This window comes from Coenobita brevimanus, unplaced genomic scaffold (assembly GCF_032717465.1).
Source record: "Coenobita brevimanus isolate Jiangsu-jjx unplaced genomic scaffold, ASM3271746v2 jjx.HiC_scaffold_3696, whole genome shotgun sequence".
In the NCBI taxonomy this organism is placed as follows: domain Eukaryota; kingdom Metazoa; phylum Arthropoda; class Malacostraca; order Decapoda; family Coenobitidae; genus Coenobita; species Coenobita brevimanus.
This window is the reverse complement of record NW_027644746.1, coordinates 614,539-639,936: the sequence shown is the minus strand read 5'-3', so window position 1 is coordinate 639,936 and position 25,398 is coordinate 614,539. Positions and strand designations below refer to the sequence as shown.

The 25,398-nt window shown below is 41.7% G+C and overlaps 1 pseudogene; it reads right to left on the bottom strand.

Annotated features, from left to right (window-relative positions):
* Positions 1 to 1,179: 1,179 nt before the first annotated feature.
* LOC145390239 (uncharacterized) lies at positions 1,180 to 24,728 on the bottom strand (annotated as a pseudogene).
* Between the last annotated feature and the right edge of the window lie 670 nt (positions 24,729 to 25,398).

The following is a 25,398-nucleotide window of genomic DNA, read 5'->3' as shown; positions in this document are numbered from 1 at the left end:
CACAGGAAACCAATCACTCACAGCATTTCCCACTCTTATACACGCTCTACTATTTACATAAAAACTTTTCACCCCTTTTAGTAACCTACCATCAAGTCCATACAATCTTAAAACAGTCCACAAAGCCTCCCTATCAATTCTATCATACGCTTTCTCTAAATCCATAAATGCCCAAAACACATCCTTACCTTTCGCTAAATACTTTTCACACACTTGTCTCACAGCAAACACCTCATCAACGCATCCCCTCCCTCTCCTAAAGCCACACTGCTCATCACCAATCACTCCCTCTGTACCCTCTCTAACTCTCATAATTAACACTCTACCATACACCTTACCTACAACACTCAACAGACTTATACCCCTAAAGCTAGTACATTCATACTTATCACCCTTGCCTTTATACAACGATTGACCATTTGAAGGAAAGGTATTAATTCATAATTGACTTAGTAATGATTCAACTGTAACAACTTTAGAGTAAGGGTTATACGTAAATGAGGACTATAGATTTTTCTTTATAATTTAACCCCATGTTTTTGTCCTTTTGCCATTTATTTCACATAGCTTAGTGGCAGAATGAAACAATGCTATACATCCTTAACATGGCAAGCATAATATTCTAGTGCTAATCTGTTGTTGTAACTAAGCATTCAAAATGGAGAAATGGTAATTTTTGACCAAGTTAAAGTGAAATATTTTGGCTCCCCGTAATCACATGGGATACAGTATGAACTCATCCAGAAACTGCAAGATACCTACAAATATATGGCTCACTCCAAAATAGCCTCTGCTATTGTAATTTGACTATGTGATTGCCTAAGACATTTTGTAGTGCCTCAGAGCATCATCAGATGTTAAAATCTACTTGTTTGATGTGTATTTTGAGGTGCTTAACCCCTACAATTTGATGGCATGTATTAAATATGTTTATGCTGTCTTTGGATGATTTTATCCACCATAGGATAATATTTTCAAACTGCCTTCATTAACCCCATCACTACCACAAAACATTCTGAAAAGTTGTCTAAATCATCTGTTGATTGCAAGCAAACCATAAAAGATGTCACCATTATGAAAAAGATAACAGCACTACCAAACCCACAAATAATGAACCTACCAATATGGAGGACCAGCTGTATGACAGAGAAGCACAGACTCTTTTGTGATGAACACTGATTACTGAAGAACTGACCTGACATAAGGCCGTGTCATGACAACAACAGTTTTGACCCAGAAAGTGGGATGAACCAGGTACAGCCCCTGCAGGTTTTTGCGCAGGCGACGGTCAATCATCTGGTAACACCTCTGGCAACAACAATAACAAGAATGATAATAATAATAATAAAAATAATTATAATAATAATAATAATAATGAAAATGATGATAATAATAATAATAATAATACTGATAATAATAATAGTAATAATAATAATATTTTAATAATAATCATCATTGAACTCTGTGACGAGATGCTTAAGTGGTCACAAACAAATCGCCTCCATTTCATCCTGTTCTCTACCATCAAGCTTCCCTCTCTCCAACTCACATCCTCACACATGTAACTCTCCACTTCGTCCCACCATCTCATCCCAGTTTCCCTTTTCTCCTCTCCCTCTCCAACTCACACACACTCACCTAGTCAGTCTCTCATTCTCCTTTTTTTCTTAACATGGCCACACCATTTCCAGATACTTATAATGCTTTCCAGCACATCCAAATCAACATGACAATGCTACTTAAAGTCAACAGTAGTCTCTCTCTCTCTCTCTCTTATGTCACATATTTCTCTCAAATATATCACTTCCACTCCTCTCACACTTGACTTGTTTCCTCAGACTATTAAAAGGCATTGATATACTGTATTGTAGAGGTTAATAATTTATCTGTGTCTATCTAGGTATCTGCAACTAAATGCCTTGGTCCCAGAATGGGCTGCTACTGTTTAATCATCCACATGTCACTGTATCCTCCCCCATCAGCCTGCCCTCTCTCCAGTTCACACCACTGTTATTCAAAGAAACTTGGTTTGTTGTACAGTCTGTAACTTCTTCACCTATAAACAGTTAGCTATAATTGATAAGTGTCATGTGCACTGTCAGTAAAATATTGCTCACCCTTGTGGAATCGATGTGGAGAGGTTGCACTAAAACAACTAGTCAAAGTTCAGAACAATGATGTTGGAATTATTAGTAACCCTGCTATTATAAATAAACTGCCTCTCCTACATGTAAGAAGGAATGTTGCATCCCATGCATTATTTTACAGGAACTTTTATGGCAAATGCTCAGATGAAGTTGCATCCATTGTGCCAGCTCTCCATGCCTTCCGTCATGCTACACAGGCATCTGGTAGCGCGCATGACTGGAACGTCACACTGCCATGTTGTAGAACTTCTGCCTATCAGAATTCATCCATTTCCTGAACTGCATGTCTCTGGAACTCGCTTCCCTGGAGTTGTTTCCCCCCAGACTTCAACCTACAGCCGTTCAAGTCCAACTGTTACAGATATTTTATGAATGGGGGACACCAGTAGTCTGGCATATGGATTGGTTTTTTTGGTTATTTACTTGTTTTTCCTTCCTCTGTTCTTTAGTTAAATCTATCTATCTATCTATCTATAGCCTGACGCCCTAATCCCGTTTGGGGTGGCCGTAGACAAAATGCCTCCAAGTTGCTCTGTCACCCACCATTTGACTACCCTCCTCCCAACTCACTCCTCCCCTCCCTCATATATCTCTTAACTCCATCCCTCCACCTCATCCTCGGTCTACACCTCCCTCTCCCTCCCTCCACCTCACCTACATACATCCTCTTAGTCAGTCTTTCATTCTCCATTCTCTCCACATGTCCAAACCACCTCAGTGTATTTCTCCTAATCTTCTCAACCACATCCACATCCACCCCACAACGTTCCTTCACTTCTTCATTCGTCAACCTGTCCCACCATGTCAGTTCACATGCTCCTCTCAAGTAACTCATTTCCTCTGCTGTCACTCTTGACTTCTTCCCTTCTTGCAAGGTCCAAGCCTCGCTTCCATACGTCAGGGTAGGGATCACAATACTATCATGCAGTGACTTCTTAACTTCCATACTCACCTCCCTATTTCTCATCACTGCTTTCAGTGAACCAACAACCTTCCTTCCCTGCTGTACCCTTTCAAGCACTTCACCCTCCAAACCTCCATCCTTACTCATCACACTACCCAAGTACTTAAACGTACTCACATATATATATATTCCTCACCATATAACCTTGCTATATATATGACTAACTTCACCTCTCTCAGTCCTTCCTTCCATCTCATCCTCAGCCTCTTCCCTACATTCACCTTTAGGTTCCGTTTCTGCTAGTCACTCTCTTCTCCATTCCACCAAATGGCCAGACCTTCCCCTTCGTCATAATCACTTTCCATCACATGATACATTGCATAATAATTACCTTAAGCCATGCAAAGGAAGGTACATGTTGCCTCGTGTTGTGGCCCGTGTAGATAGATTAGTATGTAGTCCTCTGCAATTAACTGGTCTAGTGGCCACTCCAACACACTACCCTACCTTGTACCTCTAAGTTTCATATACCCCATTTGTGCCATGTACATGTATTAGGTGGTCCATCATGGAGACATGACACAGTCCTTGTCTGTTGCAAACCAACTGTCTACTAATGTGAGGAACAAAGTCATTTTGGCTGCCTCATGAAATTATTAATTAACTGTACAGTCCTTCGCATAATAGAATAAACAGTAAAAGGCATGAAACAGGCTATGGGAAGTCAACAACTTCCCATGGGTATGCACTATATATTCTATAACATGGCTTTCCACAATCCTTGTCTGTCCACCCTGTCATAGTGCTTATTTCATGTTGCTATGGGAAAGCCGCAATACTACACTTCTTTCCTTTTCATAGCATATCTTTATAGGTGACATCATATTCTAAGAATGTTAATTTATCTGATCTACACAACCTCATCATCCTAAAGCCTCCCTGTTCTTCTCCAACTAATTTCTCTGTTCTAGAGTTAAAAGGATATAACTCTGTCTGACTGAGCTGTCCTAACACATACACTTTTCCTATTGCATACTACAGAAGACAAATGCACCCTATGATAAGTTTCACTTATATATTTTCCCCTTAAGACTTTATACAAGTTTCATATACTGTACTTGTATTTCCAATCCTCCGGGACTCTACCTTCCTACCCAGGCCATATAAAAGCACATCTTCCATATAAATCCATATTCCAGCATTAGGCCTACATTATTTTAAAATACAGTAATTTCATTCAAGCTGGAAGAAAACTTACATGAAGAGGTTGTCCATGACATAATCATAGTCTTTGCGTGACCTGTCAGGGAGGAAGCAGGCAGAAAAGACGATGATGGCCTCATTAGCCCCTGGATAGTAACCCCCGTGGCTCAACACTTTCTTGTACGGCTCAATCACCTGCAACATTATCATCACCAGCATCATCATCATCATCATCATCATCATCATCATCCCAACCTCTTTTCCCATACAAGGGTGGGGTGAGGTAGGGTTAAGAGAGCAATAAAAAACACTAATAAACTAGAGGGAGAACTATCTAATTTCTGCCTAGTTAACTAGGCTGCACTCTCATTCACTCACCATTCATGCTCCTGGGATTCTGACTCCACCTTGCAGTCACAATCCTTACAGAGAGAGTGATGGCCTTGGGAGAGGGGGGGAGAACCAACACATCATCCATTTTGGGATGAGATACCCTAGAAAATATGAGTATGAAACGTATTGAAGACGAGGAAAATTTATATAATTAATGCTGAACGTAAGAAAGCTAAAGATAGCGACATACAGTTAACAAATTAGAAAATTGCCAAATTTCGCAACATCAAAAGCAGTGTTTTGGTGATGAGACTTACGGCAGTGTCTGAGGGGCAGGACTCCCATCGGATGGCATGGATTTCTAATTTTGAGCATCCTGTAAGTTTTTTAAAATTTGCCTCCATTTGCTGTGACAGATAATGATGCATTCTAGAAGATGTGGCAGCACATACAAGAGAGTTTGCTGTATATACACAATATATATATATATATATATATATATATATATATATACTCTATTTGTATGTCATCATCATCATCAGCAGCAGCAGCCATTATAAGTCTACTGCTGAACAAAGGCCTTCCCTTACCCTCTCCACGAATTCCTTGACTGAGGCAATCTCTGTCACATTTTCCCTGAAAATATCTTGTTCTCATATCTCCTCCTCCTGTCTGGCCTTTTTCTGCTATGCTTACAATCTGTTGATGTCCAGTCAGTCAGCCTCTTGCTCCATCGGTTATCCCTTATTCTAGCTACATGGTCAGCTCACCTCCATTTCTGTTCTTTTATAACTTCTATAATGTATTAACTTTTGTCTGCTTTCTCTCCCAAGTTGATCTTTTCCTGTCTCATAGAGATATTCCCAACAGACTTTTCCATTGCTTTCTGAGAACGGATTAGTATATTTTCCATTGATTTTATTAGTTTCCAGGTATCACAACCACACATCATAGCTGGAATAATTCATTTGTTATACACTTTTTGTTTCATACATATTGCCAAGCTACTTTTCATAATGTCTTTCTGTTTACCAAAAGCTTTCTCTCCAATTGTAATGCGACTTTTTATTTTGTTATCGTGGTCTATCATTAATTTTAGTATTTGCCCCAAGTAACTGTACTCCTTGACTACTTCAAGAATTTCTTCTGGTATACTGATGATGTTCTTTGGTGTGTGAAGATTACACATTACAGTAGCTTTAGTCCAGTTCATCTTTAGCCCTACTTTGAGACTTTCTCTGTTCGGGTCATTTAACATTTCTTGCAATAAATGTACCATCATGCAATCCCATTTTGCCCATATAAAAAGGAGTCCTGAGGCCCAGGCATAGGCTACCCATTCCTAATATTGATAGGCAATGGTGACCAGCCCCACTTTCCCGTGAGTGGCATTGTGCAAGCAAAGAGCCCCCAACTTCCTCCTCAGATGAAACCCATAGAGGCTCCATCTGGTCACAGTGCCTTAACCCACTAAACCACCAAAAACCATTTGGTTATACAGATATACTGACTGAAAGTATCCAAGCAGATGTTGCTCATAAAGGTGTACAGTACGTACTATGGGTGGATGGGGTTTACTGCTCACACAATACCATTCTGGGACAATAGATTGGTCATTCTCACTTCAAAAATCAGGAATTAAGTAGACCAACCCAGGGTCCCTATGTTCCTGGTGGGGCAATAAAAGATTGGATGATGGATAAATGATGATGTACTGACCTTCATGTCAATCCTCCGTTCAATTCCAGATATGACAACTGATCGCCATGACCGTTCCTCACTGGTTTCCTGCACTGCTGTGTACTCAGGTAGTGGCTCTATCCTTGGCTGAGGACCCAGACCTGAATCAAGATAGAAGGTTCTTGTTATCTATTTTTTTTTTTTTTTTTTTTTTTTTTTTTTTGAGAAGGGATGTCTTCATGTTGTGTCACTGATATAACCAGGCAACTCCACTGCCTGATAATGCTAATGCCCCTGAACTCTCATCCTATCCCCTGAAAAGAGGTTGATGGACTGCAGGGGAAGGACAATGTACACCTGCAGTCCACTGGGTTCATGTTTCAGATGAGCATGATGGCACAACAACAGCAGTTTTTTTTTTTTCCCCAAATAAAGCCACTGTAAGTTACAGAAAGATTGAGTGTTAAAGTTCTTTTGTCACCTGTAAAGCTCACTTGCCAATTTCCCTGTTTCGGTAGTAGATGGATGGCTATCATCAACTCGGGAGATACTACCATGAGAGTGGTATGTGATTACAAGCTCTGTAACAAGGCACATAATCATCATTCTCAGGCATGAAACTCTGACAAATTGTTAGAGTCCAGGATGAGACATTTATATTGTTACAAAGCTTACCGAACATCTCTGATATCTTTTTTCAGCAGTTATCAGCAACTGTAGGAAAGTAATTAGCTAGTTTTGGCACTTAATTTAGTTGCCAGTTCATATAAAACATAAGTAATACCATGATCAACCCTGTATGGTATGACGATTCCACGAGAGGAAACATGGCATCATTTTGCTTGTGCATGTACCTTATATATCCTACTGGCTGCATGGAAAAAACTGTGATATTATGGAACTTATCACTGTAGTGCATTTATTTTAGGTGAATAACCAAGGGGACGCATTCCTGCCTAATAACTATAGATTCATGAAATTCATGCAAGGTCACATGCTATAAAACTGCTTCAAAGAAACTTGGATTTTCATACAAAATCCATAATGTCTACCCTAATGAGCAGTTAGCTGTAATTTGCAAGTCATGTGCAGTCTCAGCATAAATAATGCTTTCCCATGTGGAGTGGATGTGGAGATGTTCCACTAAAACAACTGGACAAAATTCAGAGCAAAGCTATAAGAATAATTAATAATCCTGCAATTATAAATTAACTACCTCTCTTACAAGTAAGAGAAAGTATTGCCTCCCTTGAATTATTTTACAGATACTTTTATGGCAAATTCTCAGACAAAGTTGCATCCATTGTGCCACCTCTCCATACATTCCCCTGTGCTACATGGGCATCTGGTAGCACCATGACTTGACTGTCACACTGCCATATTGTAGAACTTCTGCATATCAGAATTCCTTTATTCTCCAAACTACTTCTCTCTGGAACTTGATTCCCCAGATTTTTCCCCAAAACTTCAGCCTTCAGCAGTTTAAGTCAAACTGTTGCAGAGTTTTTATGAATGGAGGATACCTGTAATTTGGTGTATGATATTTTGTTTTGTTTGGTTTTTCCTTCCTCTGTTTGTCTTTTGTTTAGAAAAAAAAAAAAAAAGGACAAGAACCCAGTAAATTGCAGGTTGAAGTTGCCCTTGCATTCAATCATCCTCCTTTCAGGGGATAGGAAGACTGGGAGGGCTTGTATAACTGGGCCGTAGTATCACCCCATTACACTGGTGTCACCTTGTGAAGTCATCCCTATCCAGAACCATGCAACCTTTTGATACAGCCAGGCCAACTGTCAGTCAGCAATACTCACACTCCATGATGGATTTCACCATGGGTGTCTGGAGAGGGGGGCAAGGGGGGGCAGCTGCCCCACCTTAGAATTCCAAAGTGTGTCTGGAACTTTTCCGGACGTCACGTATATTTCCATTCCTTTGAGTTATAGCACATCAGCATATGAATACTTTTCGCCTGCAATTTAAGTACATCTTGATACTATATTTTATAGTGAATTATATGTTCAGTCGGCGCATATATGTATAATTTCTTTTATTTTGCCCCCCCTTACAAAAAATCCTGCAGATGCCCCTGGATTTCACAGTTCATCCAGTGTATCTGTGTCAACACGGGTGAGCACATTGGTGAACGCGCCACATGAAAGCATCTGTGTATCATCTTCATCATTGTCACATAGGTTCTTTTCATGTAACCTTTTGTTGTAACCAAACAGCTCTTAGCAATACTTACATTCCATAATGGATTCCTGCCGTACATCTAGTGTGTCTGCATCATCAATGAACTTGTCTTGTGAAAGCACCTGTGCGTGATTGTCATTATTTCATATAACCCTTTGATATATTCAGACCAGGTGATGACATAATTATGGAGGTATGCAAAATGTAGGAGGACTGCTTGATGTAACAGAATGGGTTAAGGTAAGCCTGTGCCCATGGTCAGACACGATGAAATGGCTGTTAATCCTTTGCCCAGAGTTAACACATAAAGAAAAAGAGAAAAAAAAACTCACGCTCCATGATGGATTCCTCTAGTTCATCCGGTGTGTCTATGTCATCTGGCGTAAGCATATCAGTGAACTCATCATGTGAGAGCATCTGTGCGTCATCGTCGTCGTCGTCATCATCGTCATTGGTGTGTTGGCTGAGGGAGGAGAGGGAGTGTTGGTCGTCCTCCACCGCCACTGTCAGAAGCTCCTCTGTCACTGTCAAACGTTTCTTCCGGGTCACCTCCAAGCTTGACGGACGCTCTGTAGAAGAGATGCTCAAAAATAAGAAACTGGGAGTGAGATTCTTGAACATAACTGTATTTATGATCAAGGCCCTGTTGTAACTGTGATATGTATTCCCAGGAAGGACAAAGAAAGGACAGTACAGTGTCTTCCCATGTCTCTTGTTCTTCCCAGAAAAAGAAATCTTGGTTATGAGAGATATTATCGTAGGTTAATATATATATTTTTTGAGGGAAGAACAAGAAAAGGGCAGTACAGAATCTCTCATATCTCTGGTTCTTCCTGTAAAATACATATAAGTTATAACAGGGAATCGATTGCAAATGTGTTTGAGAATCCCACCTTGGGATTGGATTCATAAATAGACATAGCCCCGTATTCTCTTTGGTTAAGTAGGCCCCCTAGATTTTATCTGTGTGTCTGATATAATGTACCATTGTATCTCTGTTTCTAATATACTGTTGATATATACAGTTAACTTTTGTGGTAGATGGGGGGGACAATCATCCTGTCACTCAGTGTAGGGATGCCCTATGGTCTCTACACTGAGTGACAAGCCTAATGGTTTCCTGTACCCAGGAAACCATTTACCATGTTGGGTGGTAACCTTATAACTGGTTTTTTTGGCCAGGTTAAGTGTCCCCTAGATTCCCTTATCTAAAATCATTTAATCATGGCAAATGTTTTGGAGAGCCTCAGAGGACCCAATACCAGCCAAGGACCCCAACCAAATGGACAGGTTTCATGGCCATGTGGAATGTGAGAGGTGTGAATCAGGACAGCAAGAGGGCGGAAGTGGTGAATGTGTTCAAGAGTGCGAGATATGCCATGATGACACTGTGTGAAACAAAGATGAAAGGGTGTGCAGTGGAGGAGTGGGAGGGTGTAAAGTGTGTGAGGTCGGGCATGAATGGGCGAGGAAGATGCAAGGAAGGAGTTGCTTTGTTGATGAATGAGGTGTGGCAGAATGGAATGAGAGATTACAAATGTGTCACCTTGAGATGTATGTATGTCATGTTCAAGTTTGAGAAGGTGAAAGTGGCTGCCGCTGTGATTCTAGCATATGCACAGTGTGATGACAGGAGTGAGAGAGAGAAAGACAGGTTTTGGAATGAGCTGGATGAAGCAGTGGGAGAAATGCCTAGGAGCTAGAAAGTGATTGTAATGGGCAATATGAATGGAAGAGTAGGCACTGGTCCTGAGGATGACATAATGGGTTGTAATGGAGTACCAGGAGAAATTGATAACGGGAAGCAACTGAAGGATATATGTCAGGAAAGGAGGTCCTGCATTTGTAACTCGTATTTCAAACACAGAGATGCACATAAATATACATGGTATAGAGGGAATGGGGATCAAGTTGAAAGAAGCCTGATTGATTATGTGCTTGTGGAGGTCGATGCTGGGAATGGTTGCTGATACGAAGGCAGTAAGAGGACGATGTGGTCTGTCAGATCATATGATTGTGGTATGCAAGATCAAGCTGAAAGGAGTGAGGTGGACCAGGAGAGAGAGGAGCAGTCAGGGAGAAAGTCTGAAAGTCAAGAATCTGAGGATCAAAGAAATGGATGAATACAGGACCAAAGTAGGGGAGGAGTTAGAATCAGTATATTGGAATGAAATGGATCTGGACAGCCTGTAGAATGCATATAGGGATTGCTTAGTTAGGAATGCTGAAGTGGTGTGTGGTGTGGCAAGAGTAACAACAAAGAAGAAAGGTACGGCATGGTGACGTGAAGAGATTAAGAGAGCGGTGAAGGAAAAGAGAACGAAGTGGCTGGAGTGGTTAAAGGACAGGGGTTCAATTGAAATAAGAACTGAATATATTGAGTGCAAGAAGCACGTAAAGAGACTAGTGAAGAGGAAAAGGAGATAAATGATGATCAAGGAAGAAAAATGAATGCAAATTCCTCTGAAAATAGAAAGTTATACTGGAAAGAGGTGCAGAAATGTAGAAGTGACAGTGGAAAGAAATGTGAAAGAGTGAAGGATGTAAGTGGTAGATTTTTAACCCATGGGGATGAAGTAGGGACAAGATGGAGAAAATATTTTGAAAGCTTGGTGAATACGTATAGAGAGAACAGAGCCACTGTAAACATGATTGGGTTTGAGGATGCGCAGAGGAATGCAGTGATAGGAAACGTGACACTTGCACAGGTGAAGAATGCTGTGAAGTGGCTGAAACATGGGAAAGTAGCTGAGGTGTATGCAGAGATAATTAAGTGTAGTGGAGAGAGCAGAATGAAGTGCTTTTTGGAGATATGTAAGAAGGCATGGATGAGTGAAACTATGCCAGCAGATTGGAAAAAGGCTGTGATTGTACCCCGGTAGTTGAGCAAAGTGGGTACAAGGATTATTGTGGCATAAGTTTATTAAGTGTGGTAGGGAAGGTATTTGGAAGAATTATTATAAAGTAAGAAAGATATCAGAAGTCCTAGTGAGTGGTGAACAGGGTGGCTTTAGGAGTGCCAGAGAATGTGTGGATCAAATATTTGCAGTGAGACAAATAGTGGAGAAGGCTTGTGAGAAGGACTTTAAGGTGTTTATGGCATTCAAGGATCTGGAAAAAGCATACAGCAAAGTAGATAGAGAAGGATTGTGGAAGATTTTGCACATGTATGACGTAGTTGGGAAACTGCTAGGTGCCATCAAGAGTTTTTATGATAGCAATGAAGCATGTGTACGGGTAAATGGGCATCTAAGTGAATGGTTCATGATCGGTGTGGGTGTGTGACAAGGTTGTGTGATGTCCCCATGGTTGTTCAGTATATATATGGATGGGGTGATGAGAGAAGTAAAAACATGAGTAATGGAGAGAGGGATGGCATTGGTACTGAATGGTGATGGATGGAATATCTCAAATTTGTTGTATGCTGATGATGGCGTACTACTTGCGAATACTGGACAAGAACTTAGTAGACTAGTGCAGAGTTTTACAGATGTCTGTGACTGTCGTGCCTTGAAAGTAAATATAGAAAAGAGTAAAGTGATGGTTATTGAGAAAGAAGGGGACTCCCAGTGTGATGTTACAGTGAATGGAGAAAGACTGCAATTGGTGAGAGAGTTCAAGTACATGGGTACAGTGATAGAAAAGAGAGGAAAATGTGCAAAAAAAGTGGAAAGTCAAGAGACACAGGGAAGTAAAGAAGCTGGTGCTATTAAGACCTTGATAACAAACAGAGGCTTGAGTGTTGCAGCTGTGTGAGGCTAACATGAAGAAGTGTTCGTGCCAACTTTAACATATGGATGTGAGAGTATGGTGTGGCATGAAAATGAAAAGTCAAGAGTGAAAGCGGTAGAGACGGGACTGCTGAGGATTGTATGTGGAGTACAGAGAGTGGATAGGATACAAAATAATGATTCGTGAACGATGTGGAGTGAGGAAGTCTGTGGACACCAGAGTCAGAGAGAGTGCACTGAGATGGTATGGTCATATGGAGAGAATGGATAACAATAGAGTGGTGCAAAAGGTATATCTGAGCAAATTTGAAGAAGGGAGGAGGCGAGGTAGGCCAAGGAGAAGGTGGAGGGGTATGGTAGATGAGTGTGTGAGGAAGAAAGGTATGGAAGTCAGTGAGGCTAGGTAAGTGACAAGAGATCGAGCTGGCTTGATGAATGTTGTGAGAAGAAGCTCATGATCAGGGATTTGGCACCCCTTTTTAACGTGACAGCATCCAGAGTGATTATATCGGATACGTTTATGTGAAACTACAGAGTGTGGTGAATGTTTTTAACATATCAGATAGATCCAGGATTCTGGAGGCTTGAATGATGAGTGAATGGAAGCATGGACCATTGTACTGGGCAAATTTGGGATGTCTAGACATTGCTGCTCCTCACCCTGCCCTAGGGTGGGAAAAGAGGTCCGGATGATGCTGACTTTCAGTTATCTGCCATCACAATATACGGCTGAAGGCAGTATCTGGTGCTGCTGGCTCAGCTCTGTTAAAGCAATATCATTCATGGGAAAGTTTTTAGGATAGAGGGTCAACCGGGATAGTAACACAGTATCCTGCTCGACGCTGAATGTCGAGCCGATGGAGGGTATTATGCAATATCTGGTGTTTCACTTTATTTGGCATAGGGCTTGGCTGAATTATGCGGGATAATTGAAAGTTTACTGTACACATTTACAGTCACACTCTTCAGCCAGTCATCTGGAACAACACACTGATATATAATTGAGTTTTTCAAATCAGCAACTAAACCCACTCATATATATCTCCTGAGGCCTTCAGCTTTTCAGCAGTAAATCCAGAAACACCCACCACCTTCCCCAACTGCATATTGCCTATCGCTCTGCTCCCAGTATCAGCATCAATCAAAGTTCAAGGGCCAAACTTTGGATCTGTTGACTCTAAACTTTCCCTGTTCCAGTCAGACTTCTCATTCAGCAAACAGTTATAATGCTCTCTCCAGGGATCTTTAATATCTTCACTGTCTACCATTACCATTTTTTCATCATTCTTCATATACTGCTTACCTATGATATCCCTGTTTTCCTTTTTTGTCTGATTTTCTACCTTAAATGCCATGTTCTTCCTTTTCAGATGAATAATGTTGGCAGTGATGATGATGATGATGATGATGATGATGATGATGGTCCTTTATGTATTATAAGTTGATGGTGATGATGGTGGTGGTGGATCCTTTATGCTTCCTAAGTTTATAGTGATGATGATGACAATGAGAGTGATGATGTTGATGAAGATTCTTTACATATCCTAAGTTGATGATGAGAATAATGATGATCCTTTACCTTTCCTAAGGGTGACCTGGCCGGTTGGGGGTTAGACAACAGCGGTGTAGAGAGAATAATCGTCCTCTGTAGGGGTGACAGGTGGCTGTGAGGTTTCTTCCCTCTCTGCAAGTCGCACTCCCCCACACTCCTCACTGCCAGGCTCCACCAGGTATCGGAGGGTTGTCGGGGAGCTTGGGAAGTCCACTGGGGGTTGACAAGAAGGGAAATTGACAGATAGACTGATGCTTTAGTTTACTGGATGAATAAGTAGATTAGACAGATTGGTAGTTAGAATTATAGACTGTTTTTTACAACTGACTTATATGATCACATGCTTTTATGACTGTAACATTTAGCACATTTTTTTCATTGGTGTTTTTCACTGCTACATTGCCCATTTTTCTCATTATACCTGTATGTTTATTTCCTCACTTATATGATTGCTAGAACACTAAATTCATTAAAAAATCATTTATTATACAATCCATCCACCCATCCATCATCCAATCCTACATTGCCCCTTGAGGAGTGTAGGAGCCCGGGGCTAGGCAGTTGGTCCTGACATTTAAGATGAGAGTGACCAGCCTCACTCATCCCTGAATGGCACTACATGAGCAATCAACCCCAACCATCCCCTGGATATAAACCTTCAATGCTCAACCCCAATCACCCCTTGGATATAAACCTTCACTGGCTCAATCTGATTGGAGTGCAATAATTACCCACAAAACCACCAGGAGCCAAAATTTGGTTATATGGTTACCACCCAGTGTAGTAAATGATTTCCTGGTGTACAGGAAACCATCTGGCTTGTCACTCAGTGTAGAGTCACCCACAGGCAGAAGGAAGAGGAAAGAATGAAGGAAAGAAAGACAGAAGAAGGAGTGTAAAGTTACCCATAAGCAGCAAGACAAGGAAAGAATGAAGGAATGGAAGACAGAAGAGGATGGAAGGAAAGAAGGATGGAGGAGAGGAAAGGGCAGACACCCAACAGCAGCACTACACTGAGTGAGTGGATGGTGAGCATTCCCACCCACTTTCAAAAATGCATCCCATTCATATAATGATGGCATGCTGTTGATAAATAAGTAGACATTTTGTTGACCACAATAACATTCCTCTGTAGGCATAAATTTATAAAACTGCATTTTTCTTTTCTCCATCCAGTTGACACTACATCAAACTCAGTCTGTAACTTGCTTAACATCATACATGTACCATGTCCACTAACAATTACAGAATATATAGAAGAGTATGTATAATGCATGAATATTATAACCTCTTTCATGTTGTCTCTATATCAGAAAGGGTGTACTCAGGGTGTGTGTGAAGTTGAAGGGTGTATTATTATTATTTTTATTATTATTATTATTATTATTCTGTGGTAGGTGGGGGCACTCACCATCCACTCATTCAGTGTAATGCTGCTCGCAGGTGCCAGCCCTTTCCTCTCCTCCTTCCTTCTTTCCATCCTTCCTCTTCTGTCCTTCTTTCTTTCCTCTTCCTTCGGTCTGCGGGTGACTCTACATTGAGTGACAAGCCAAATGATTTCCTGTACACCAGGAAGCCAAATGCTGCACTTGGTGGTAACTATATAACCAGATTATGGCGCCTGTGGTTTAGTTGGTCATTAAGGCACTCCAATCGGATTGAGCCGATGGAAATTTATATCCAAGGGATGGTTGGGGTTTATTGCTCATGTAATGCCACTCAGGGATGAGTGCGACCAGTCACACTCATCATCAATGTCAGGACCAACCTGCCTTGCCCCGGGCTCCTACTCTCCTCGTGGGGCAACACAGGATTAGATGATGGATGGATGGATGGATTATTATTATTATTGTTATTATTACATGATTGGATGATGGATGGATGGATTATTATTATTATTATTATTATTATTATTATTATCATGATAGAGAAGTTAGAAGGAGAGTGGAAGATAAAAATGGTAGATTGATGGTGGAGAGGGGAGAAAAAGTGAGTAGACGGAGAGAACACTTTAAGGAACTGTTAAACATAGAGAATGAAAGTAATGTGAGTATAAGTGGCTTGGGAGTGGCTGGGAGCAGGAGGTAGGTGAGAAGGGAGGAAGAGATCAGTAGGATGGAAGTAGTGGAAGCAATGAAGTAAGTAAAAATGGGGAAAGCTCTAGGAATTGATGAGGTGTGTGGTGAAATGCTAAAGCATGGGGAAGAGATAGTAGTGAAATGGATATGGAAGATGTGAAGATTGGCTTGGTAGGAAGATAGAATCCTAGAGGATTGTAAGTCATGTATAATTTTTCCCCTGTACAAAGGAAAAGGTGAAAAAGAAGTGTGTATCAATCATAGGGGTATTTGTGTAATAGGAACAGTATATGGTAGGATGCTTACTGACAGAGTTAGAGAAATAACAGAGGAATAAGTTGGAGAAGAAGAGGGAGATTTTAGGAAGGGAAGAGGTTGTGTAAATCAGGTACTCATCCTTAGGTCTTTAGTGGAAAAGTTTCTAGAGAAGGGAAAGAAGTTGTATGCAGCCTTCATGGATTTGGAGAAGGTATATGACAGAATGGATAAACATAGCATGTGGAAAATATTAAAAATATACAGTAAAAGTCCTGCAATCTGAATGACAGGGGACTGAGGGTCTTTTGAACACCTTTTTTTTTTTTTTTTTTTTTTTTTGAGAGGGACCTCAGAAAACATTAGAAATATGTACATGATCATTAAATAAACACTTAATATAATATGGGTCATTGTTTTACTCGCTGGAAATGCATAAAGGTGTAGCTGAATAGTTGCAGGCAGTTATTCCAAGTCCAAGAGCAAGTCCAAGCCAGATAAATCCTTTGATAAAGCCCAGACAAAGCCCAGAGAAAAAATCCACTTGATTTACTTAGTTTTCACTCAGTTCACTAAACAGTAACTTACTGTAATTCACTTAATTTTCACTTAATACACTTATATTTATTACTGCATTTAAAATTATCTGCCAGCTCAAAAAATTTGGAGTATTGGGATATTCAGATTATTGGTGGTTGGATTAAAGGACTTTTACTTAATAGAGTAAATGGGAAGCTGCTGAATGCTGTGAAGAATATGTATGAGGGTGCTAAGGCTGCAGTGCGTGTGGATGGTGAACTGAGTGAATTTTTCTATCTGAATGTTGGATTCAAACAGGGATGTGTCATGACTCCATCATTGTTCAATCTGTATATGGATAGGGTTATAAAAGAGATGCAAGGTAGGGCAGTGAATACTGGTGCAGCCCTAATGAGAGAGAGCAGCATTTGGAAACTTCCTGTTCTGTTGTTTGCAGATAATACCGGTACTGTATTGTTAAGAAAAGACAAAGGGGAACTGCAAGGCTTGGTGAAAGAGTTTGGGAAAGCGTATAAGAAATGGAATCTAAAGGTGAACATAGGGAAAAGTAAAGTTATGGTCTTGAAGAGAAATGAAGTCACTGAATGGTCTGTGAGGTTGGATGATGTGGAAATGGAAAATGTGAGTCTGTTTAAGTACAGTACTTGGGTAGTGTGATGAGTAACGGTGGAAGTTTGGAGGATGAAGTGCTTCAAAGGGTACAACAGGGAAGAAAGGTTGCTGGTGCTTTGAAAACGGTGATAAAAAATAGAGAAGTGAGCATGGAAGTAAAAAAGCCGCTCCATGAGAGTATTGTGAAACCTGCTGTAACATATGGTAGCAAAGCTTGTGCCTTGTTGGAAGGACACAAGTCAAGTGTGACAGCAGTGGAAATGAGTTATCTGAGAGGAGCATGTGGAGTTACATGGAGAGACAGACAAATGAGGAAGTGAAGAAGCATTGTGGTGTGGTACACTGGCCATGTGGAAACAATGGAGAGTGAGAGACTAATGAGGAGAGTGTATGTGAGTGAGGTGGAGGAGGGGAGAGGGAGGAGGAGGCCAAGAATACGATGGAGGGATGGAATGGAGAGGTATGTGAGAGGGGTGTGTGAGCTGAAGGGAGGGCAGTGAAATGGCAAGGGACAGGGTGAGGTGGAAGTGATTTGTTTGTGGCTACCCTTTACAGGATCAAGGCGACTGGGAGCTGATAGATAGGAAGATAGTAGTAGTAGTAGTAGTAGTAGTAGTAGTAGTATCAGTATTGTTATTACTATTATTACAGTACAGTAAATGTCCTCTAATACGAATCACATGGAACTGAGGGTCTTTTGATTGTTTTTTTTAGGACTATTAAGAGGGGCCTTTGAAAACATTTCAAATATGTACATGATCTTTAAATAAACACATAAATGATATGAATTATTGTTTTACTCACTGGAAATGCATAGAAGTGTAGATGAATAGATGATGGCACGTATATCCAAGTTCATGGGCAAGTCCAAACCAGATAAATCCTTAGATATAGCCCAGAAGAACTGGAAAAACACCAGAAAAAATAGAAAATTTTTGCCTTGGCAAATTCTGAATATTGGGATTTTCGGATTATTGGTGGTCGGATTGGAGGACTTTTACTGTATTATTAATATTACTATTTTATCTATCCATCTATCTATCTATTGCCAGATGGCTCAATCCCATAAGGGGTGACCACAAACAAATGGCCTCCATGTCGCCCAGTCCCCCGCCATTTCACTGCCCTCCTCCTAGCTCAAAACCTCCTCTCTCATATACCTCTCCACTCCATCTCATCCTCAGCTGCCCCCTCCCTCTCTCCTTCTCCCCTTCACTCACATACACTCTCCTCATTAGTCTCTCTCTCTCCATCCTCTCCACATGGCCAAACCACCCCAGTGTATTTCTCCTAACGCTCTCTATCACATCCACATCCACACCACAGTGCTCTTTTACTTTCTTATTTGTCAGACTCTCTCTCCATGTAACCTCACATGCTCCTCTCAAATAACTCATTTCCATTGCCATCACTCATGACTTGTGTCCTTCCAACAAGGTCCAAGCTTCACTTCCATATGTTAGAGTTGGCATCACAATACAGTACTATCATGCAGGCATTTTTTTTAAATATCATGCTCAGTTCCCTATTTCTTATCGCTGCTTTCAAAGAACCAGCAACCTCTCTTCCTTGCTGCACTTTTCAAGCACTTCATCCTCCAGACTCGCACCCTAACTCATCACACTACCCAAGTACTCGTGCTTAAATGCACTCACATTTTCCATTTCCTCATCATCCTACCTCACTGTACATTCATTGACTTCATTCCTCTTGAAGACCATAAACTTATTCTTTCCTACATTATTATTATGGAGAATGAGAGTACATTCAAGTACTTGGGTAGTGTGATGAGTAAGAATGGAACTTTGGGGGATGAAGTATGTGAAAGGGTACAGCAGGGAAGGAAGGTTGTTGGTAGCCTACACTGAAAGCAGTGATGAGAAATAGGAAGGTGAGTGTGTAAGTTAAGAAGTCACTGCATGATAGTATTGTGATCCCTACCCTGACGTATGGAAGTGAGGTGTGGACCTTGCAAGAGGGAAACAAGTCAAGAGCGAGAGCAGTGGAAATGAGTTACTTGAGAGGAGCATGTGGAGTGACATGGTGGGACAGGCTGACGAATGAAGAAGTGAAGGAACGTTGTGGGGTGGATGTGGATGTGGTTGAGATGATTAGGAGAAATACACTGAGGTGGTTTGGACATGTGGAGAGAATGGAGAGTGAAAGACTGACTAAGAGGGTGTATGTAGGTGAGGTGGAGGGAGGGAGAGGGAGGGGTAGACCGAGGATGAGGTGGAGGGATGGAGTTGAGAGGTACCGGTATATGAGGGAGGGGGGGTGAGTTGGGGGGAGGGTAGTCAAATGGTGGGTGACAGAGCGACTTGGAGGCGTTTTGTCTGCGGCCACCCTTTGCGGAATTAGGGCGTCGGGCTATAGATAGATAGATAGATGATATGGGAGGAAATATTGTACTGAACAGCAGAATTATTATGACTCCTATGCCCACAAACGTCAGCTGTGTTTACAGCCACAGCCCTTGCATCTACTTCTTCCCCATCTGACCACTGTCACTCCACCCCTCACTCACCACTCAGCTGTTTTGTAGAAAATAAAATAAATATGTAGGAATTGCAGGCACAGTAATTTTGTCTGGCAAAACAAACATTTATTCCTGTCAACTAGATTTCTCTTCTTTGCCAGAGCAAATGCAATGACGAGTGAGTGCCCTGGAACACCACGTATCCCCCAGCCTCAAAGAGACCCATGATGATGGCTAAACAGGACCTGGTACTCAATAAGGTTAGTTACACCTGTTTGGTTAGTGTGTTACATCTACTCAACCTCTGATCACTCTTTCAGTCATACTCATAGGTGATACGGTGATGGAAAGTAGTCAGCTAAGGCATTAAAGGAGGTCTAAGGACCAGTCTAAGGTTCTATCTATTTATCTATAGCCCGACACCCAAATCCTGCAAAGGGTGGCCGCAGACAAAATGCCTCCAAGTCGCTCTGTCACCCACCATTTGACTACCCTCCCCCCAACTCACTCTCCCCTCCTTCATATACCTCTCAACTCCATCCCTCCACCTCATCCTTGGTCTACCCCTCCCTCACCCTCCCTCCACCTCACCTACATACACCCTCTTAGTCAGTCTTTCATTCTCCATTCTCTCCACATGTCTAAGGTTGCTGTTGTTATTTTTATGGAGGGGGAAGGGTGTGGGTTCCACTTGGCCTCAAACATAGCCTTATTAAACCCATGTTTTAATTGTCCCGGTATCCCATAAATCATTATCAGATCCACTTTTCATAATTTAACCCCATCGGATAATGGTGGTGTGCTGTACTGGCATTATTCTTAGGCATCAGAGTATTGAATCACCCTGTAGAAACTTGAAGCCTGCTTTTAAATGCAGAACTTGGGGAGGCAGGAGGGAGGGTTGTACCTTACCTGTCACTGGCTCATAGATCGCTGTCTCTGTCTGTCTGTACCTCATAAATGTTCATTTAAAAAAAAGATCAGTATTACTGTCAGGAACTGTGCATTACTTGTCTCTGGCCGACAGATTTCTCTGTTAGGCACGGTGTACTGCGGGTGTGTGATGCTGAGGACAGGAATGAGAATTGCAGATGGATGCTGCAGATGATAAGATGTAAAGTTTTGCAAATGGCTGTACACAACCTGTCTGGGAATACATTACCTGTCTCTAACTGTACCTTACCTGTCTCTGGCTCATAGATCTCTGTGTCAGGTAGGGTGTACTCTGGATGTGTGAGGTTGAGAGGTGTGCCCCTGTGTGCGATGGGGGCCTCCGCTCCACTGAGGGCAAACATCTCCTCCTCCTCCTCCATCGCAGCGCCCACCAGGCGCCCATTCTGCTTGAACACAGCATTAATGTCTGCAGTTCACTGAGATGGTTAACCATGTTGAAAATATGGAGAATGACAGACTGACCAGGAAAGGGAATGTCAGTGAGGCAGAGGGTAGGGGGAGTGGGAGACCATGCATGAGATGAAGGGATGGGGTGGAAAGGTATATGAGAGAGGGGATATGAGTTGGAGAGAGAGAGAGCAGCCTCTTGGCAGAGGACAGGGTGACATGGAGATGATTCATTTGTGATTATGTTTTCCATGATTAAGGTGTCTTGCTATAGGCAGATTGATGGTGAATTGTTTAGCAATGAAGATAGTATTAGCATTAGAATAGTTTAAAAGAAAGAAAAAACCTGTCTGACACTATACTGCTTTACTGTACACAACAAGTTCAAGTGTTGTATAAGAAACTTTAATTTCTTACTCCTTATTTTAATTTTTTACTCTTTATTTTGAATATTTACCAGGAGTAGACTGTAGCACCAGATGAACAGGGTGGCACTTCCGAGGTGGAGGGCAAGCTTGTGCCAGGGAGAGCTGGAGCCCTCATTTCACCAGCCCTCAGGAATTGATCCTTACCATCCCCCTTTGCTGAACATTTTCAGTGCTTTCATTTACACAGAGAGTAGGCCAGCATATTCTCTTAATACCTGTACCTTCAACTGTCTACACCACACTATATGCATGTAAAATATCACACCTCCTATTTCCATTCCCTTTACCAATGGCCACTACATTAACATCAGCAAATGAGGTGATATCTCGGATTGCCACCACCGGCAAGGTAGGGCTGGCAGCACAGGGTCCTCCTGGTTGCCATGAAGCGACTGTACCAGCAGCAACTGTTGCAAATTCTGTTCTTGCTTGTCAGCGGAGAAGAGCAGGTGCAGCCTTATTCTTCGCCAGTGTCCGTGCTTTCGGTACCAATTAGAATTCAGTTCATTTTTTCCTACAGTCCATATCCTCTCTAGCCTTGTTCCTCACAGAACCCCAAATTTCTCCCTCTACCGAATTTCCCCATTTTGTTTTCCTGGTTACCATCTCCTCACAAACTTCTGTAACGAGGGCAGCACCTGTTGTTATACCAAATCTGAATATGCAGTTGACACTGTTTTAAACTTCACCTCAACTAATTTTGATTACTCACTGTATAAACTAAATTATCTAAATATTACCAAATGTGTCTGTGTAGTCTATCACTCCCCCAATGCTTCTTCAGAACCCAGTGTATTTGACTCCATATCCACACAGTTGAGTAACTTTAACTTTGTCCTTAGCACCAAGATTACCATTTTGGGTGATTTTAACGTACTTAATGTTGAATGGTTATTGCATTCTGCCAGGATTGACGATGCTGGTCTAGAGTGCGAGCCGTTTGCAGAATCATTTAATCTCACACAGTTGGTAAAGCAACTAACCAGAATACCAGATAATCCTGGCCATAATGCCCATCTCTTGGATCTGTTCCAGACAAATAATCCAGATCAATACAGGATAGAAGTACTGTCACCACTTGGATCCTCTGACCACAGTCTCATCAAAGCCTCATTAGTCAGCCCCCCCAGACCTCCCTATTCTGAACCTGTCAAGGTGACCCAATGGCACATTGATTATCTTGCTGACATTCCATGGCAGGCTATCTTCTCTAGTGATGTCAATTCTGTCCAGTCCCACATTAATGACTTAATACTGCCTGGTATAGATTTATTCATACCAGGTCAACAGTTAAGTAAAAGATCAAACTCTCCAAAATGGTTTGATAACAACTGTGCCAGAGCAATGGCCCAAAAGTCATTAGCATTTTTTTTTTTTTTTTTTACGTGTCCGACTCTGGGCAGAGGTTCAGGGCCTATTTCTTGGGGGCAGTGGCCTATCCCAAGGCCCAGTAGTCCTCCTACACCTCCACATGTCACCACTTTGGCACTAACACCCACTGTCCATATTGAATACATGCTAGGGCTGTCTCATACAGGACTGGTGTACTGGTATTAGCGGGGGTACTTCTATGACATGTCGGCGGGTCATCTGGTAGATCAGGAAAGTCTGCTTTTTAGGAAATTCAAATCCTTAAACTGTTCCCTGCCCCAGCCGGGATTCAATCCTGGGTCCATCAGGACTGCAAGCCGCCTCTCTACCGATTCAGCCACCGCATATAACTCTTACGTGTACGAAAAGTGTTAAGGATATGTATGATAAAAATGGTTTAATATATGGGACAGTACAAGTTTGACTCATTCCTGTGAAGATACAATTAGGTAAGAACACACACACACACACACACACACACACACACACACACACACACACACACACACACACACACACAATGTATACATTATCATTACCTCAGTGCAGTCTGTATCATTAAAGTCTTACCTGCATGGGGAACCTGAGAGGGTCTCGAACAGACTGCTGGTAGGAGTAAATAGGAGGTGGGATGGATGTGTGATCTGAGAGGGGAGACTGGTTGGCAAGGGTACCACTGCTGCTGCTGCCACCTTCAGACAAGTCCATGCTCTCTTCACTGCCTGGCTCTCCTGCACCCTCACCCTCCCACCTGAAGAAACGTGAAGCTGTAAGAGTTACTCCCCTCTTTGGAGTGTAGGGATTCAAGACCATGTTATCATAGTCCAAAATATTTAGAGACAGGAGAGAGTAAATGGTAATAGTCAATCCCATGTTGCCCCCTTTAGAATGTATGGGTCTGAGTCTTGGCTACCTTTTTGTATTGTATGATATTGATTACAAAGACATCGACATGCTTGCATTCATCGGCTTCGGTCGCCTAATGACAACTCTAGACACTACTTGATCTCATGCAGCCACTTTGTTGTATGCTTTTTCCAGATCCATGAAAGCCATAAACACCTTATGGTCCTTCTCACAAGTTTTCTTTGTTATCTGTCTCACTGCAAATATTTGATCCACACATCCTCTGCCACTCCTAAAGCCACCCTGTTTATCACTTACTAGGACTTCTGATTTCTCTCTTACTTTCTCTGTAATAATTCTTCCATACACCTTCCCTACCACACTCAGTGAACTTATGCCATGATAATTCATGCACTCACTTCACTCACTGTTATTTTTCAGGGGTACAATCACAGCCATTTTCCACTCTGCAGGCACAGTTTCACTCATCCATGCCTTCTTATATATCTCCAACAAGCATTTAATTCCTCTCTCACCACTACACTTAATCATCTCTGCATACACGTCATCAACCCCAGCTGCTTTCCCATTTTTCAGCCGCTTCACAGCACTCTTCACCTGTGCGAGTGTCACGTCTCCTGGCACTGCATTCCTTCTCTGCACACCCCTAAAACCAATCATGTTCACAGCCACTCTGCTCCCTCTATTCCCATTTATCAGGCTTTCAAAATATTCTTTCCATCTGGTCCTTGCTTCATCCCCATGGGTTAATAATCTACCACCTACATCCTTCACACCATCACATTGTCTTTCTTTTTTTCACTTCTACATTCCTGCATCGTTCCAGAAGGAGAGTTAATGAGACAAAAAGCCTTTGACTCCACCTTGTTGAGAAGAGTGTATGTGAGGAGCCTCCCCACACAAGAGAGTTATACTCTACACAGGGGCGAATAAAACATTGTGTGTGTGTGTGTGTGTGTGTGTGTGTGTGTGTAATACTCACACGTGTGGCCGCTACTCACGTGTCGTTCATCTTCACCTAGAAAGAAAAAAAAGAACAGGTTAGAAATAACTCTCTAAGTACAAACTCATTATGAGATCTGGCTATAGATAGATGGATAGACAATTTTTTGTTGTTTCCTTTTTGTCATTTTTTTGCTTACCTTTTGGGGTTCTCTTTTTATCAACTTTATTTTTCCCTTTTCCATTTTTCTTGTCTGTCTATTTTGTTTAATTTTCTCTATAAAGGCTCCAACATGCTTGCATGAGTCAGACTTAGTCACTTAATTACGGCTGTCTGTGCTGCTCAGTCCCTGGCAGCCTCCCTATTCAGTCCTTTATCCCAGAGGTCACACTCTATGACCTCATCCCAGGTCTTTTTTTGGTCTGCCTTTCACAACCCTACCCCCATCGTTCATACTTGTCACTTTCTACACCCAGTTGTCATCCCCCATCCTCTCCAGATACCCAGACCATCTCAGTATACCCCTCCTCACCACAACACCAATACACCTTTTATGTTTTCTCTTTATTTCGTATCATATATTTTTTTCTCAATTTTCTTCATTTGTCTTATAATAATTTAGCATTGGTTAAGAAGAGGTACATGATTGGATAATAAGGTGAAAGTCTTAGTGTTTTCTTGGTGGTAGGTAGGGGCACCCATCATCCACTCACTCATTGCAGGGATGCCTTATGGTCTCTAAAC